The 16431-nt window shown below is 38.7% G+C and overlaps 1 pseudogene; it reads right to left on the bottom strand.

Annotated features, from left to right (window-relative positions):
* Positions 1-15951: 15951 nt before the first annotated feature.
* Positions 15952-16225, bottom strand: LOC113925473 (annotated as a pseudogene).
* Between the last annotated feature and the right edge of the window lie 206 nt (positions 16226-16431).

Genomic DNA, 16431 nt, shown 5'->3' with positions numbered 1-16431 from the left:
GAGTCGGGTCAGGAAGATTTAATGAGAAGTGTCATTTAATCAGTGACCAGAAGAATCAGTAGGAATTAACCATTAAATAGAGGGCTTTAAGAGCAAAGTAGTCCAGGCAGGGAACCAGCCTGTGCAAGCCTCTTGAATGGGAAAGAGTCTGATACATTCAAAAGACAAAAAGAGGTCAGGTGGCTGAAGCACAGTCAGTGAGAGAAACTGGCTCAAGGCAACACAGCGTGGTGGAGGAGAGGCAGGGGCCAAATTTCACAGAACTCATAGGCCATATTTAGGATTTTGGATTGTATTGTAATGCTATTGGGAGCCTTTGAAGAGGTTTCAGCATGATGGTGATGGGATCTGGTTTGTGTCTTCTCTCTAGCTGCTGTGTGGAGAATGCGAGTCCAGAGGGACACTTTTGGAGTGGTGTGGGCAAGAAATGTTATAGCTTTACCCTCTAAAGTAACAATGGAGACAGAAATAGATCAAAATAGATTGTAGAGGGAGATTCTGGGAGTTGACAATGGCCTGGATATTAGAAATGAGGAGGGTGTCAAAGATGGCTGCCAGGCCCTTGTGGTGATAAGTAAGGTGGGTGGATATGAATTTCACTGAACATTCACTAAAAGGAAAACAGGGGATAAGAAGTCCATGTGGTGGTGGTAATTAATGATGACTGGGATGGGCAAGATCAGTATCCCTTTCAGACTCATTAAGTTTTTAGATGCCTGGAGACATTCAAGTATGTATGTCAGGTAAGCATTCTTATGCTTTGCTAAATGCTTGGATTAGTTAAGGATTTGAAACAATGCAAATTGGTCAGGTTCCAGTCTAGATAAAACAGAGGTTAATACAGATGAAACCTTCCCTTTATGTAGGTTCTGCTACATACAATGTTGTCTTTCCCTGATGAGTAACAAAGTTGCCACATATAAAGTCAAACATGGCTTCTACTTAATCTTTGGATATGTTTCAGACTGAGTCAGCTAGAATTAGGCTCAGACATATTGTAACAGAAAAATCTAAAATAACAGTAGTTTAAACCATAAGGAGTTTATTTCTCTCTCATGTAAAAGAAGTCCAGAAGTAAATAGTCTAACATGATTCCACAGTCCCCAGGGAAGCATTGGGTTCCATCCTGTTTCACCTCAAAATACAAGGTGGCTCCTAGAGCTCCCTCCGGGAAGGAGGAAGAGAAAGGTTAAAAGTGCACCCTGCCCCCTCCCCCCGCCAGCTGAGTCAGCACTTTGTTCCACCTTCCGGCCGGTCTTAGACATTTTTGCTATTTATTTCATTAGCCAGAACTTAGTCACATAGCCACATATCACTGCAAGGGAAAATGGAAAATGTGGTCTTTTACCCAAGCACACTGCCACCTAAATCAAACTTGAATTTTTTTACAAAGAGAAAAGGACAATAGATTTTGAGCAGGAACCTAGCAATCTCTGCTGCAGAGATTATGACACCTTTATGAGTGAGGCACATAAATTATAGCTATGGCAAAACATAAATGATATAAAGAGAAGAAATGCAAGATAAATCTTTGAATGTCTTCCAAATTGTGTCAGGCTGCTTTATCTCACAAGTATTAAGGGGGGGAATGCCAAAATAACATAAACAAGAAATTATTGGACCATATCACTAAAATCCTCCTTGGAGAGGTAAGAGAGGCTTCTGTAGATTTATCTGCTCAGCTCTGCACCAGCTGAGTATTGACTTTAGCTTCTTGGAAGCTTCCTTTCTAAGAATTGAATGGCTTCATCATTTCCAGATTTACGCATAAGCAATGCCACTTCCTGCACTAGAAAGATGCTCCCCAATCACAACTACTTCAATCAGGGCATCAAACCAGTTTAGGAGACTGCCATGCCCTATCTCAATTAAACCTGGAGGCTTCTCCCTCAAGTGATCACTGAGGAAAGGGTAGGAGTAATGCCAAATAGCTTAGGCTACCGAGGGGCAACCCTTTGAGCTGGGGGAGACCAATGCAGGTAGGCATCATGCAATCCATTGAGGGCAGAAATAAAACAAAAAGGCAGGGGAAGGGCAAATTCCCTCTCTCTTTTTGAGTTGGGATGTCCATCTTCTCCTACCCCCAAACATTGGTGCTCCTGGTTCTCCTGCCTTCAGACATGGACTGGGACTTACACCACTGGCTGTCCTGGTTCTTCAGCTTGCAAATGCAAAACTGTGGGACATCTTCGTATTGTATATGTCCATCCTTTGAGCTGAAGGTGGGTTAATCCACCAAGATATGATGATGCTATACAATAAGTTGGTGAACTAGGGATCTATAAAATATAATGATGAAAGTTATACAACAATGTGAATATACTTAATCCCAATATACTTAATTCCACTAGTTGGTGAACTAGGAATCTATAAAATATAACGATGAAAGTTGTACAACAATGTGAATATACTTAATTCCATTTGTACACTTAAAATGGCTAAAAATGGTAGATTTTACGTTATGTGCAGTTGACCACAATAAAAATAATATAGGTATTTATAACCACAATAAAAACGTCTAATTTTATATATCCCAGTGGTCGGTTCTGTTTCTCTGGAGAATACCAATATACTCTGTATCTGCCAGAAGGGCAGTGGGTACATGTGTGTGCCTCTAATGATGACAGAGTACCCACCATATGCCAGGGAGGACCCTAGAACGAAGAAGACAACAGTAAACAAAACAAGCACTTTTGTGAAGGGAACAATTCATGCCCTCATGGATTAATAGTCTCCAGTCAGAAAGAAAGAACATATCAAATAATTACAAATATAAATATTAAATGAAATCACTGATAAGTGCTAGGAAAGAGCTGTACATGATGCTATATATAACAGGAATTTGGCCTTTTCTGAGATGTTAGTGAGGAATTAACAATCGAGCTGAGATCTGAAGGATGAGGAGTTAATGGGTACAGGTCAAGTGGATATGACCTAGAGAGGGGAGAAACATGCCCAGCAAAACCTTGGTCAGAGAGCTAGTACAAGACACTGAAAAAGGTCATGTGGTGGGAACACCGCAGGCTGAGATACAGCCCCTGGAAAGGGAGTGAGTGCTCATCCATCTGCATCTGCACCAGGCTTAGCTCTTTTCCTCCAGATCACTGAGAATGGGTTTCAGAACCCCCTGGGGTTTCCTGATTGCTTTTAGGGAATGCTCACCTTTTCCAGCACCTTGAGACATAACTTGGAAGAATTTAGACCCCAAGAAAGTACTAGAACTATTCCACTTAAGATAGTCAACAAATTTTGGGGCATCTGGGTGGCTCAGTCAGTTAAAGCGCCTGACTTCTGCATAAGTCATGATCTCAGGGTCCTGGGATCCAACCTGTGTTGGGCTCCCTGCTCAGTAGGGAGTCTGCTTCTCCCTCTGCCTCTGCCCTCCCCGACTGGTGCTCGTGTGCTCTCTTTCTCACTCTCTACCTCTCATAAATAAATAAAATTTAAAAAAAAAAAAAGATAGCAAATATTAAGTACCTGGAATGAGCAAGGCACTGTGCAAAGTGCTGCAAGAAATACCAAGGTGAGACAATTGCTAATATCAAGACATCTACAATCTGGTGTACTCCAGCCATGGGGAATAAGCAACACAGGGATAATTATAAAACAAAGCACACTGCTGCTTCCAAAGAAATCTAGGACTCTTCTCGCATTTTGAGTTAGAAGAACCTGGCTCAAGAAGAGGTGTGTCAAGGCACTCAACAAGTACCTTCCTTGAGTGGAGTGCCCTGTCAGTGAAATCACTGCTTTTCCTGCCCCCCAGGTTTGGAGATACTTGGCATGGAGAAGAGGGAGCTGGGTATATGCCATTATATATGCTGATACATATACCAGCAGGCACTCCCCACGGCCCACAGATCCCTCTGGCAAATGCTACCTTCTTTTTTATAACATGTGAATCAATTGACCAAAACAGAGACCTTGCCCTTCATTTCATCCAGATAGCAATGGACATTTAAAAAACATTAGTAGAAGGAAAGAGGAGAGCTCTAAAGAGTATGCTTTTCCCAGGACCACAAATGCCCCTGACCCAAAGAGAGGTTTCACAGGGTGACCTTCAACCAGGCAATCATCCAGTCACTGGAAAGCCAATCTACAATGACCAGAGGCATACTTCCAGAGTCCATCAACACTTCAGTAAAATAGAAAATGAAAAAAAGTTTAAATACTCATGTGTTGTCTTTTGACCCAATAATTCCAGGCCTGATTATTTGTCCTAAAAAAAATAATTTTTTTTAATGTATGTGCTTAGGGCTATTTGTTGCAGGAAAGAAAACAAAAGGAAGCAATCTAACAATTAGAAAATAGTCAAACAAATCAGCACATATCAACTCAACAGATTCATGAGTACATGAGCTTTGATGCCTTTTTTGCTCTTACTGGTGGATACTGGCATTTTTGGATGCTGAACCTTCATTCCCACTTCTCAAGAGCATCCTGATTTTCACGTGGGTAATTATTTTCCCACATAGCATGGAGTTTTGGTAAAATTCATGTGCCTGCCTCACACTAGGAAATCCAAAGAGATCCCTGGAGATTCCTTCTGCTAATCCTTTCTCTCAGACCTGCCTTTGCCAAGGGCGGGGCACATGCCCTAAGCTCAGCCAACCAGACTCTTTTTCCCAGGACTTTGATTCTGAAGCATAGTAAAGCACTGAGAGAAGAAACAAAGTTCATTTGTTCCAGCCAAGAGTGTCAAAAGAGACCTGCTGCCTGGCAGTCTATCCAGCTTCCTGTTCCAAGGCTGGCATGCCAAGCTGTTGTCCTTTCACAATTTTCCCCTGGATATGTCATTTTGAAATAAAGTTTTACTATAAATAATTGCATTGAAGAGATTGTTGTTTGTTTGTTTAATTTTTTATATAGGCTCCACACCCAGCACGGATCCCAATGCAGGGCTTGAACTCACAACCCTGAGATCAAGACCTGTGCCAAAATCAAGAGTCACGCGCTTAACTGACTAAGACACTCATGCACCCCAATATTGAAGAGATTTTTAAAATTAAGCCAAGATGGGTTCCTGGACCTTCACCCTGCATTTGATCTCCTGCCATAGTCTCATCTAGTAGTGCATGAGATACATGTGCAGTGAACAGAGTTCTTACTTTGACAAGTAGGAAATCTGAAAGGTTACCAAGGATAACCTATCTCTCTTTTTTTGACCTTTCCAGAAACAATGTAACCAACACACTTTCAAGAAGGGCACTTACCAGTCTAATGAAGCTCCCTGGGATATGATCGGGTAGGGACAGGTACAGTTACTCCTTCCAGTAGTTTACACTGCTACTCTTGCTGGCCCTTTGATGTATCAGCCAATTTTAGAATGGCCCATGCAGTAACCTACAAGATGAATGAAGTTGCCAGGTCATCAGGTCAACATGATTCATAAAAACTTTCAGGTTAAGTATAATATACAAAAGAAAATGAGGGCTTACAAGAGCTACCACAGAGCATATAGAAAGAAGCCTGAGCTCCATGGCTGTAGTTACATAACTAAAAATTTTACTGTTTGGTAACTTTTTTTTTTATACACACACACACAAAACTTTTGGCAGGAATAAGCTAAGAGAGAGTGCATGTCTAATGAAAAATTAAGCACTGCTTTCCCATTTCTCAAAAAAGTTGCTAATCAACTTGTCAAGTGTTTGTCAATATTTATCATCCTCCATGGGGCATGAACAGTGACACATGAAACCCAGAGGGTCCAATGCTACTAAAACGTTCAGCATCTACTTCCAAAGTTAGAATTTATTAAGAAAACTGGGCCCAAAGGTGGCAATTTAACATGTTAGCCACAACAGAGTGTTTACAGATTACTCTGCAACATGTGGCTTTTCACTTAGATCAAATTACTACACTTCTAAATTAATGGTTTTCACTTATTCCAAGATTTCTTGTGCATTACATAGAGTGAAACATTAATGTGTGGGCTTCACGAATAGGAAAAAAATGCAAATAGTTAAACAAAGCCAACTTTGTATCAGTAAGGATACAAAGGAAGATGCAGAACTTCTAGTGCTCCCCTCTCTCTTAGGTAACATGGGAGGAATGTACTTGTCACCCTCCACCATGTTATTAGTTGTCACCAAGTTCTTAGAAGTGGCACATGTCATTTGATTTGATTGGCATTTGATTGTTGCCTCAAGGCTCTACAGCACTTTCTTGCCCTGCCTCAGTAACCAAGCAAACTAGGAAGCGATTATACTACTGGGTCTCCATTCGCCTGAACCTCTGAAAGGCCAAGAAACAAGTATATGCACTGACTGGCATAGAATATGTAAGTTGAGTGAGAAGTAAACTCTTGTTGTGTAAGCCACAAGATTTTGGAGTTGTTACCATGGTACAGCTTGTCCTATTTCTAATAGAGAAGAATTCTAAGATATTAGGGAGGGGGAGGAGTATTGCTGATGGGATTGAATAATATACAGCAAAACAATGGCAAAATTTTTCAATATTTTTTTAAAGATTTTATTTATTTGTCAGAGAAAGAGAGAGAGACTGAGCAAGCAGTGGGAGAAGCAGGCTTCCTGCTGCGCAAGGAGCCCAAAGTGGGACTCGATTCCAAGACCCAGGAATCATGACCTAAGCCGAAGGCAGATGCTTACTTAACTGGCTGAGCCATCCAGTCATCCCTTTAATATTTATTTTTAAATTTTTGTTTAATGGGTACAGAGTTTCTGTCTGGGATGATGAAAAATCTCTGGAAGTAGTAGTGATGGTTGTGCATTATGAATATACTTAATGCTACTGAATTGTATACTTAAAAGTGGTCAAGATGGTGAATTATATGTTGTGTATATTTTACCACAACAAAAAAATCACCAATATAAAGTTTTTCTACCAAAATCTTCCAGTAATTATAAGGATTGGAAAAACAGTCATTCATGTATTGTTTTTGAAACTATAAATAGGTACTTCTTTCTGGAGGCCATTTTGGTGGTGCTTATTAAAAGGCCTTTGAAATATGATGCCATTAAAAAAAAGAAGAAATATGATGCCATTGATTCATCTATCTCCCTTCTGGGAATTTGACCTAAAATTTAAAAAATAGTAATTTATAAAGTTTTTCGTTAAATAATCTTAACCATAGCATGGTTTTTAAAAGCCAAAAATGTGAAATAGTCTAAACTTGACCATGGTGGATTGGTTAAGCAATTTAGGGTATAGTCATACAATTGAGAACTACATAGCTATCTAAAATTATAGTAGAGAAGTATGTTTAATGAGAAATATTAAAGAAATGCTCCAATATAATGTTAAATGAAAAAGATAGATTAGGTCTTAAGTTGAGTAATAAGTTCTTAGATGTAACATTAGTTTGAGAGCATTGGTTCTTAATGAATCTATGCTTTCTGTTTCTAAAATTATTTTCTAAGATTGTTAACTGTGGTTACATGATTACAACTACAAGTTCTCTAAATATCTCAGGATACAATTTATGTGGGCATAAAAACAAACTCATTAAAATAACTCCATTAACTAAATTGTTTCTTAACTTCCTTGCATTTATGTTCCCTTCCACCATTACTCTTACCCTTTTCATTTGAAAGTAGTTACTGAAAGAAGAATGGAGAAAAAGAGGCTTTGGTTAGTTCTGCTTTCTCTGTTATCTTTTAAACATTACATCATCTTTTCCCAGTGTCTTTATGTTTTTGTTCTTGCTATGAACGTGACCTTAAAAGGGCCCTCCCCACCAACCGCCTCCCTCTTTTTAAAAACATTTTTCACATCTCTGAATTAATTCTGGATTCTGCTTTTCCCAGTATTGTTATTCAAGGGTCATGCTGCTCTCTAGTATTTAGATAAATGTACACATCTTTCCATCATTTCACATTTTGGGCTCAGTAAAGGAACACCTCTGAAGTCACCTTGGTGTTTTAGGATATCTCTTTTATTCTTCCCTATTGGGAATATTTAAGACAATAATCTTCAACCTGAGTTATAAGAACCCTCAAAAGTATGTGAATACTTTTTAAGAAACACTGTTGGCAGGGAACATTTTATTTCCAGATCCTTGACTTCTATTTGTCCTTTTTCCTAAAACTGAACTATCTGAAAAAGCATTTTGCAAGTTCTCCTACCCACCTCCCCTTTCACAGTGACCCTTCTCTCAAGGAAGAGAAGGTAGAAAAGTATACTGCAAGTTCATTCATCTGCAACCTTGTCCCAAGATGTAAAAAGCTCCAGGGTACCAAGAGGACAATTTGAAATATTTTTTCTGGAAGCCTTCTGTAATAATTAACCCATGATAATGAATTTGTCTTTCCCTGTCTTATGCACATTTCTGCTAACGCTGAGGTAGAGCCTTAGAAACCATCCCATTGGGATATTCTGAATATGGTAGAGAGTGAGATGGTAGGAGTGATGACAATTTCCCTTTATTAACTTGCCTCTACTATCCTTAAATATGATTAAAGAATTCATGGCTCTTGAAGAAAAGACTCATGAAAGCAAATAAACACAAGATCTTTAAGAAATATTGAACCCTAAAAATGGCTCTCCTTATCTCCTTTTTGAAAATAAGCTTTTTTCTTTTTTCAGTCTCTCCTCAATATTCTTTTTCTTAAGATTTATTTATTTGAGAGATAGAGAGAGGGAGAGAAATCATGTGCACTCACGTGCAAGTGTAAGCAGTGGCAGAAGGAGAGGATCTTCAAGCAGACTTTCCACTGAGTGCAGAATCAGGCGTGGAGCTCGATCTCACGACCCTGGGATCATAACCTGAGATCATGACCTGAGCCAAAACCAAGAGCAGGACACTCAACTGACTGAACCACCCAGGCATCCCCTCAATATTCTTTTCTAGAATGTGTTGTCAGCTGAAAGAAAAGCACCTTTGAACAGATTAGTCATGCTGATTCATTAAAGTATAACTGGAATCCCTAACTACTAAGATTTTTGAGACATGATGGATCAAACCTATGCAGAAAAAGTTTGTGATATATTTCAAAACAAGTTTGCATTATTCAAAAAGGGAGTTAAGACTTATTCTATCAGTTCATATCATGAAATAGTTATTGATTACTAAATGAAGCTTTCTGTGCCTCAGATTCCTCCTCTATAAAATGGGGTTATCATACCCCTTCACTGAGTTGCTTTGGAGACTAAATGAGTCAACCTATAATCTATGCAAAGCACACAGAAGAGTGCCTGGTACCTAGGAAGTGCTCTCCAGGTAAGAGCGCCCACCTCCCCAGTCTTGACTCTTCTTCTCTTTGTCCGTACTCACTCTCTTGGTGATCTCACCCAGTCTCCTGGCTTCAAATATCATGTATGTGCCAAGGATTCCCACATTTATACTTCTGATACCTGCTCACTCCTGAACTGCAGACTCATATACTTAATAGCTTACTGGACATCTCTACTTGGGTACCTAATAAATATCTCACTCTCACTCTCTCCTAGCTGAACTCTGTTCCTCCCTCTCCTGCAACCTGCTCCACCTACAGCATTTTTTCCCCTGCCACTTGAGGTCAACGCCATCCTTCCAAATGCTCAGGTCTCCAAAACTTGAAGTAAATCTTCACTCCTTTCTTTGTCTCCTACTCCATATCCAATCTGTCTTCCTGAAAAAAATCTATCCAGAATCTGACCACCATGCACTACCTCCACTCCTGCCTCCTGCTGCAGACTACTCTGATCCATCTGCTGGATTACTGCTATGGACTCCTAACTAAGTTTCTTGTATGTATACATACATTCAAGCACATAAATATTTATTTTTTTAGAAGACTGTAGGGGCGCCTGGGTGACTCAGTCGTTAAGCGTCTGCCTTCAGCTCAGGTCATGATCCCAGGGTCCTGGGATCGAGCCCCGCATTGGGCTCTCTGCTCAGGGGAAAGCCTGCTTAATATTATTACCTGCTCTCCCACTCCCCCTGCTTGTGTTCCCTCTCTCACTGTGTCTCTCTCTGTCAAATAAATAAATAAAATCTTAAAAAAAAAAAGAAGAAGACTGTAAAAATATACATCAAACTGTTAGCAGTGGCTATCTTAGGGTAGTGATCATTTAAAATATTTGCATTTTGATCCAATAGTATTACTTTTGGGAATTTACCTATAGGAAACAACAATTAGAATATGCCAAAGGTTTAAGTTCAAGGATTCTAGTTACAACAATATTTACAATAGGTAAGAATCAGAAATAGTCTGAGTGTCTAACAATAGGAAAGTAGTTTAATAAATTATGTTATAGCTAGATGATGGATTATCTTATATGATTGAAAATATTTTTTCAAAAAAATTAATAACATGCCATTAGTGGAAAAAATATGAAATAGCAAGTATGCTATGAGATTAACTTTGCAAAGTGAAAGACTATATGAAGAGAGGAAAAGGCAGGAAGAATATATACTAAAATACTAACAGCAGTTACCACATAAAGAAACACACATAAGTAGCCACGACCTAGAGCTGAACAGTTGTGAAAAAGCCACTGCTTCTCCATTAGCAAATCTGCTTGGAATTCACAAACTCAGAACAAATGTGCAAATTCTAATCAACACTTCCTGCAATGTTCTGCGGTGTCAGCTTAGGCAACCATCTCTTTTATAGGCTGCAAATGCACTCATAGAACAAATCACATGAATGAAAAGATATTTTAACTCTGAATTTGTTATAACAGAAATGATTCTTATACAGCATACTTAGCAAATAGAAAAAAAAAATACCCCAATGCTTTTAGGAATTTAGGCCTTTTAAGTCTTTGCCAGATTAGGAATGGGTTAACCCATTTTTTGCAATGACTGATAAGAGTTTCCCAAGAGCCTCTTATCAGTTTTTAACCTGTTAGAAAAAATAGTTACAAGAGCAAGAAATAAGTTGTTTCGGCATGCTCTGTGACTAATAACCAGTTTTTAACTCATAGTTTCTCTTGGTTTTTAAAGGTTGAGTTTAAAGTTAGTTCTCAGAATTTTGTTTCATGTGTTTCTTGTTACTTACAGAATGAAGTGATCAAAAGAAGAAAAGAAATTCTAAATTCACAATTGTCTCTCCTATTCCGGCCTCAGTCACTGTCTTTACTAGAGAGAACATTAATATGATTAAGAAGGCTAAGAAGTCTTCTCTTGATTCTTTACTTAACTAAAGCATAAATACCACTAGAACTACCAACATATTTTCACTGAAAAGTAAAACAAATCAACAAATAAAAAGCAAAGCTCCAAAGCAACAGAATGAAGCACAAGGCTATCCAAATGACCTGAAAGACAAGGCTGCAGATTTTTTTCATGAATCAAATAATCAAATTCAACCACAAAAGGTCTCAGGTTTGTAATAAAATTGACTAAGTTCAGCACATTTCTTTTTTTATCACCTAGACATAAGGCTGCCCTTAAAAAAAAAACCACATATTTAATAATGAGAACATGAAATTTTACAGGACTTTGTTGCAAAACTAGAAGTGTATTAGAATACTGCCACTTTGCTCTTTTGGAACATAAAACACAAGTTACCAAATGATAGGCCCCATGAAAGACGGGAAGATCTGATTATGTGCTTATGAGAGCTTAAGAGTTTTTTTTTTCTCAGACTATTTTGGTATTCTTTGAGAGCAAGCTGAAATTCTCTTGTTTTCTGGAGAGAGAGAGACAGAGAAAGGCAAAATTTACTAAAGTAAAACATGAGCTTCTTACCAGTATCAAAACAAGGAAATCAACTCTAGGTTGACTTGGAATGAGTATGTACAATAAGATAAGAAAGCCTGTTTTGGTCATCTCCACAGGCAGGCTGAGTCTGTACACCGGGTATGTCTACCAAATTTAAAATCTGAATGTTAATGACATCTAAATTTAAAAACCTTACAAGGTGTGAACCCTTGTTGTTCTCTTAGTGGCAGTTAATATTATTTTTCTTATTTTTAAATTCTATATTTTTTTACTGAAGTATAGTTGACATACAAAAACTTACATAAGTTTCAGGTGTACAACATATTGATTCCACACCCCTATATGCTACGCTCACTGTGAGTGCAGCTACCATTACAAAATCACTGAGACTATATCCCCTATGCTGTACTTTTCATTCCCATGACTTAGTCATTCCATAATTGGAAACCTATACCTCCAAATCCCCTTCACCCATTTTGCCTATCCTCCTACTCTTCTCCCGTCTGGCAGCGGCCAGTTTGTCTCTGTATTTATGGGTCTGTTTCTGCTTTGCTTGTTCATTTGTTTTGTTTTTCAGATTCCACATATATTGAAATCACATGGTATTTGTCTTTATTTGACTTATTTTACTTAGCATCATACCCTCTGGATCCATCCATGTTGTTGTGAATGGCAAGATTTCACACTGTTTTTTAGATTTATTTATTTTTTTAATTTTATTTTTATTATTTTTATTTATTCATGAAAGACAGAAAGAGAGAGAGAGAGAGCATGTGCACACATGAGGGGGAGGGGCAGAGAAACTCAAGCAGACTCTACACTGAGCGCAGAGCCCAACATAGGGCTTGATCTCATGACCCTGAGATCATGATCTGAGCTGAAACCAAGAGTCAGATGCTCAACCAACTGCACCACTCAAGCACCCCAAGATTTCACTCTTTTTTATGACTAATATTCCATTGTGTGTATATACCGCCTCTTCTTTATCCATTCAACTACTGATGGACACTTGAGTTGCTTCTGTATCTTGGCTATTGTAAATAATGCTGCAAGAAACATAGGGATGTATATGTCTTCTCAAATTAGCGTTTGTTTCTTCAGGTAAGTACCCAGTAGTGGAATTACTGGATCATGTGGCATTTCTGTTTTTAATATTCGAGCAACCTCCATACTGTTTTCTACAGTGGTTTCACCAATTTACACTCCCACCAACAGTGCACAAGAGTTCCCTTTTCTCCACATCCTCATCAACACTGTTATTTTTTCTCTTTTTGACACTAGCCATTGTGACAGGTGTAAGGTGATATCTCACTGGGGATTTTTCCTGCATTTACCTAATGATTACTGATGTTGAGCATCTTTTCATGTACCTAGTAGCCATCTATATATCTTCTTTGGAAAAAGTCTATTCAGGTCCTCAGCCCATTTTTTTCTAAGATTCTATTTATTTATTTGAGACAGAGAGAGAGAGCACATGAGCAGGGCAAAGGGGCAGAAGGAGAAAGGGAAGCAGACTCCCTGCCTACAGGGAGCCCAACACAAGGCTCAATTCTAAGACCCTGAGATCATGACCTGAGCCGAAGGCAGACGCTTAATTGACTGAGCCACCCAGGTGCCCCACTCTGCCCATTTTTTAATTAGATTGATTTTGGGATTTTTTGTTTTGTTTTGTTTTGTCTTGTTTTGGTGCTGAGCTATAGAAGCTCTTTATATATTTTGGATATTAACCCCTTATTGGCGATATCATCTGTGAATATCTTCTGTCATTCTAGTAGGTTGCCTTTTCATTTTGTTGATGGTTTCCTTACTCTGCAAAAACTTTTTATTTTGGTGTAGTCCCAATAGTTTTTTGTTGTTGTTATTGCTTTTGTTTTTGCTTTTGTTTCCCTTGCCTAAGGAGACATATCTAGAAGAATGTTGCTAAGGCTAATGTCAAAGAAATTACTATCTATGTTTTTTTCTAGGAGTTGTATGGCTTCAGATCACACATTTAGGTATTTAATCCATTCAGAGTTTATTTTTTGTATAAAAAGTGATCCAGTTTCATTCTTTTGCATGTAGCTGTCCAGTTTTCTCAGCACTGTTCATTGAAGAGACTGTCTTTTCCTCCATATTGTATTCTTGCCTCCTTTGTCATAGATTAATTGACCATATAAGCATGGGTTTATTTCTAGGATTTCTATTCTGTTCTGTTGATCAATGCGTCTGCTTTTGTTTCTTTCTCAAGATTGCTTTGGCTATGCAAAGCAAGATTCAAAGCTTTGGTCTTTTGTGGTTCCATAAATTTTAGGATTCTTTGTTCTAGTTCTGTAAAAAATGCTGTTGGTATTTGATTAAGGACTGCACTGAATCTGTAGATGGCTTGTGGAATATGGACATTTTAACAATATAATCATTATAATCCACGAGCATGGCCTGCCTTTCCATTTGTTTATGTCATCTTCAATTTCTTTCTTCAATATACAGTGTTATTTAATTTCCGGTGTAAAATATAATGATTGAGCAATTCCATACATTACCCAGTGCTCATCACAAGTAGAGTCCTTAATCCCCCATCACCTATTTCAGCCATCCCCCACCCACCTCCCCTCTGGTAACCATCAGTTTGTTCTCTACAGTTTAGTCTGTTTCTTGGCTTCTCTCTCTTACTCTCTTTTTCCCCCCCTTTGCCTATTTGGTTTGTTTCTTAAATTCCACATATGAATCAAATCATATGGTATTTGTCTTTCTCTGACTGACTTATTTCACTTAGTACTATACCCTCTATGTCCATCCATGTTGCTGCAAATGGCAAGATGTCATGTTTTGTGGCTAAATAATACTCCATTGTACATATAGTCCATATCTTCTTTATCCACTCATCTACTGATGAACACTTGGACTACTTCCATAAATTGGCTGTTGTAAATAATGCTGCTATAAACATCAGGTGCATGTATCCCTTTTAATGAGTGCTTTTGTATTCTTTGGGTAAATACCAAGTAGCATGATTAGTGGATCATAGGGTTGTTCTATCTTTTTAGCTGTTTGAGGAACCTCCACACTGTCTCCCACAGTGGCTGTAGCAGTTTGCATTCCCACCAACAGTGCAAGAGGGTTCCTTTTTCTCTGCATCCTTGTCAACACTTGTTGTTTCTTGTGGTTTTCTTTTTAGCCATTCTGACAGGTGTGAGGTGATATTTCATTACATCTTTGATTTGCATTTCCCTGATGATCAGTGATGTTGAGCATCTTTGCACGTGTCTGTTGGCCATCTGGTTGTCTTCTTTGGAGAAATCTCTGTTCATTTCTTCTGCCCATTTTTTAAATTGGGTTATTTGTTTTTTGGGTGTTGAGTTTTATAAGTTCTTTGTATATTTTGGATATTAACCCTTTATCAGATATGTCATATGTAAATATATTTTCCCATTCTGTAAGTTGTCTTTAGTTTTGTTGATTGTTTCCTTCATTGTACAGAAGCTTTTTTATTTTGATGTAGTCCCAATAGTTTATTCTTACTTTTATTTCCCTTTCCTCAGGAGGTATATCCAGAAAAATGTTGCGACAACCAATGTCAGAGACTTGACTGCCTGTGCCCTCTTGTAGGATTTTTATGGTTTCAGGTCACATATTTAGGTCTTTAACACTTTTCTTTTTTTAGTAGGATCCATGACCAGTGTGGAGCCCAACACAGGGCATGGGGCTTGAACTCACAACCCTGATATCAAGACCTGACTTGAAATCAAGAGTCAGACCTAGGTGGTCCACTCTTTAACACATTTTGAATTTATTTTTGTGTATGGTGTAAGAAAGTGGTCCAGTTTCGTTCTTTTGCATGTAATTTACCAATTTTCTCAACACCATTTGTTGAAGAGACTGTCTTTTCCGACTGGATATTCTTTCCTGCTTTCTCAAAGATTGATTGACCATATAATTATGGGTTTATTTTGGGGTTTTCTATTCTGTTCCATTGGCCTCTGTCTTTTTTGTGTCACTACCATACTGTTTTGATTACTACAGCTTTGTAATTTTGAAGTCTGGAATTGTGATGCCTCCAGCTTTGCTTTGAAGTCTGGAATTGTGATGCCTCCAGCTTTGCTTTTCTTTTTCAAAATTGCTTTGGCAATTTAGGGTCTTTTGTGGTTCCATATAAATTTTAGGATTTAAAAAAATAAAATAAAAAAATAATTAAACTCAATTAATTGTACATTTGTGACTCTAGTCATCTCTGGGGTGAAAACCCCCATCCTCACCCCCAATCCCAGCTACATGGGTGCCATCTGACACCATGGTCCAGCTGTCAGTGAAGGGGGGGAAGGTGGGTGCAGGGCTGGCCTGAGAATTTGCACCAGTCTGCCCCCATCTTTTCAGGGCAGGGAGCTCAGACCGTGGTTGTACTTACACTGTTTCAGGGCCTCACTGAAGCCTCCAAAGTGGGACAGGTCACTCTGAGTGGTGGAGCAGGTCAGGAATTGCTTGATCTCATAGGCGCAGGGCCCCATCTGCAGGGGCAGGGGAGCAGAGCGGGTGGAGGCCTCCTGAGTGGCAGGCTGGATAGGCTCTGAGCTCACCCCACTGAAGGCTCCGGTCAGGAGCCACAATGTGTCCCACAGCCCATTCCGTGGCCACCCCAGTGACCATGTACCCCATCAGGGTTTTTTCCAGTTTTTCCTGTAACTGATTTCTAGTTCCATGTCATTGTGACTGGAAAACATATTCGATATGATTTCAGTCTTTTTAAGTTAATTAAGACTTGTTTTGTGGCCCAACATGTCATGTATCCTGGAGAACGTTCCATGTGCATTTGAAAAAAAATGTGTATTCTGTTGTTGTTTTTTTTTAATGGA

The sequence above is a fragment of the Zalophus californianus genome, chromosome 2, assembly GCF_009762305.2.
Source record: "Zalophus californianus isolate mZalCal1 chromosome 2, mZalCal1.pri.v2, whole genome shotgun sequence".
In the NCBI taxonomy this organism is placed as follows: domain Eukaryota; kingdom Metazoa; phylum Chordata; class Mammalia; order Carnivora; family Otariidae; genus Zalophus; species Zalophus californianus.
The sequence above is the reverse complement of the archived record's forward strand: the minus strand, read 5'-3'. Positions and strand labels throughout refer to the sequence as shown.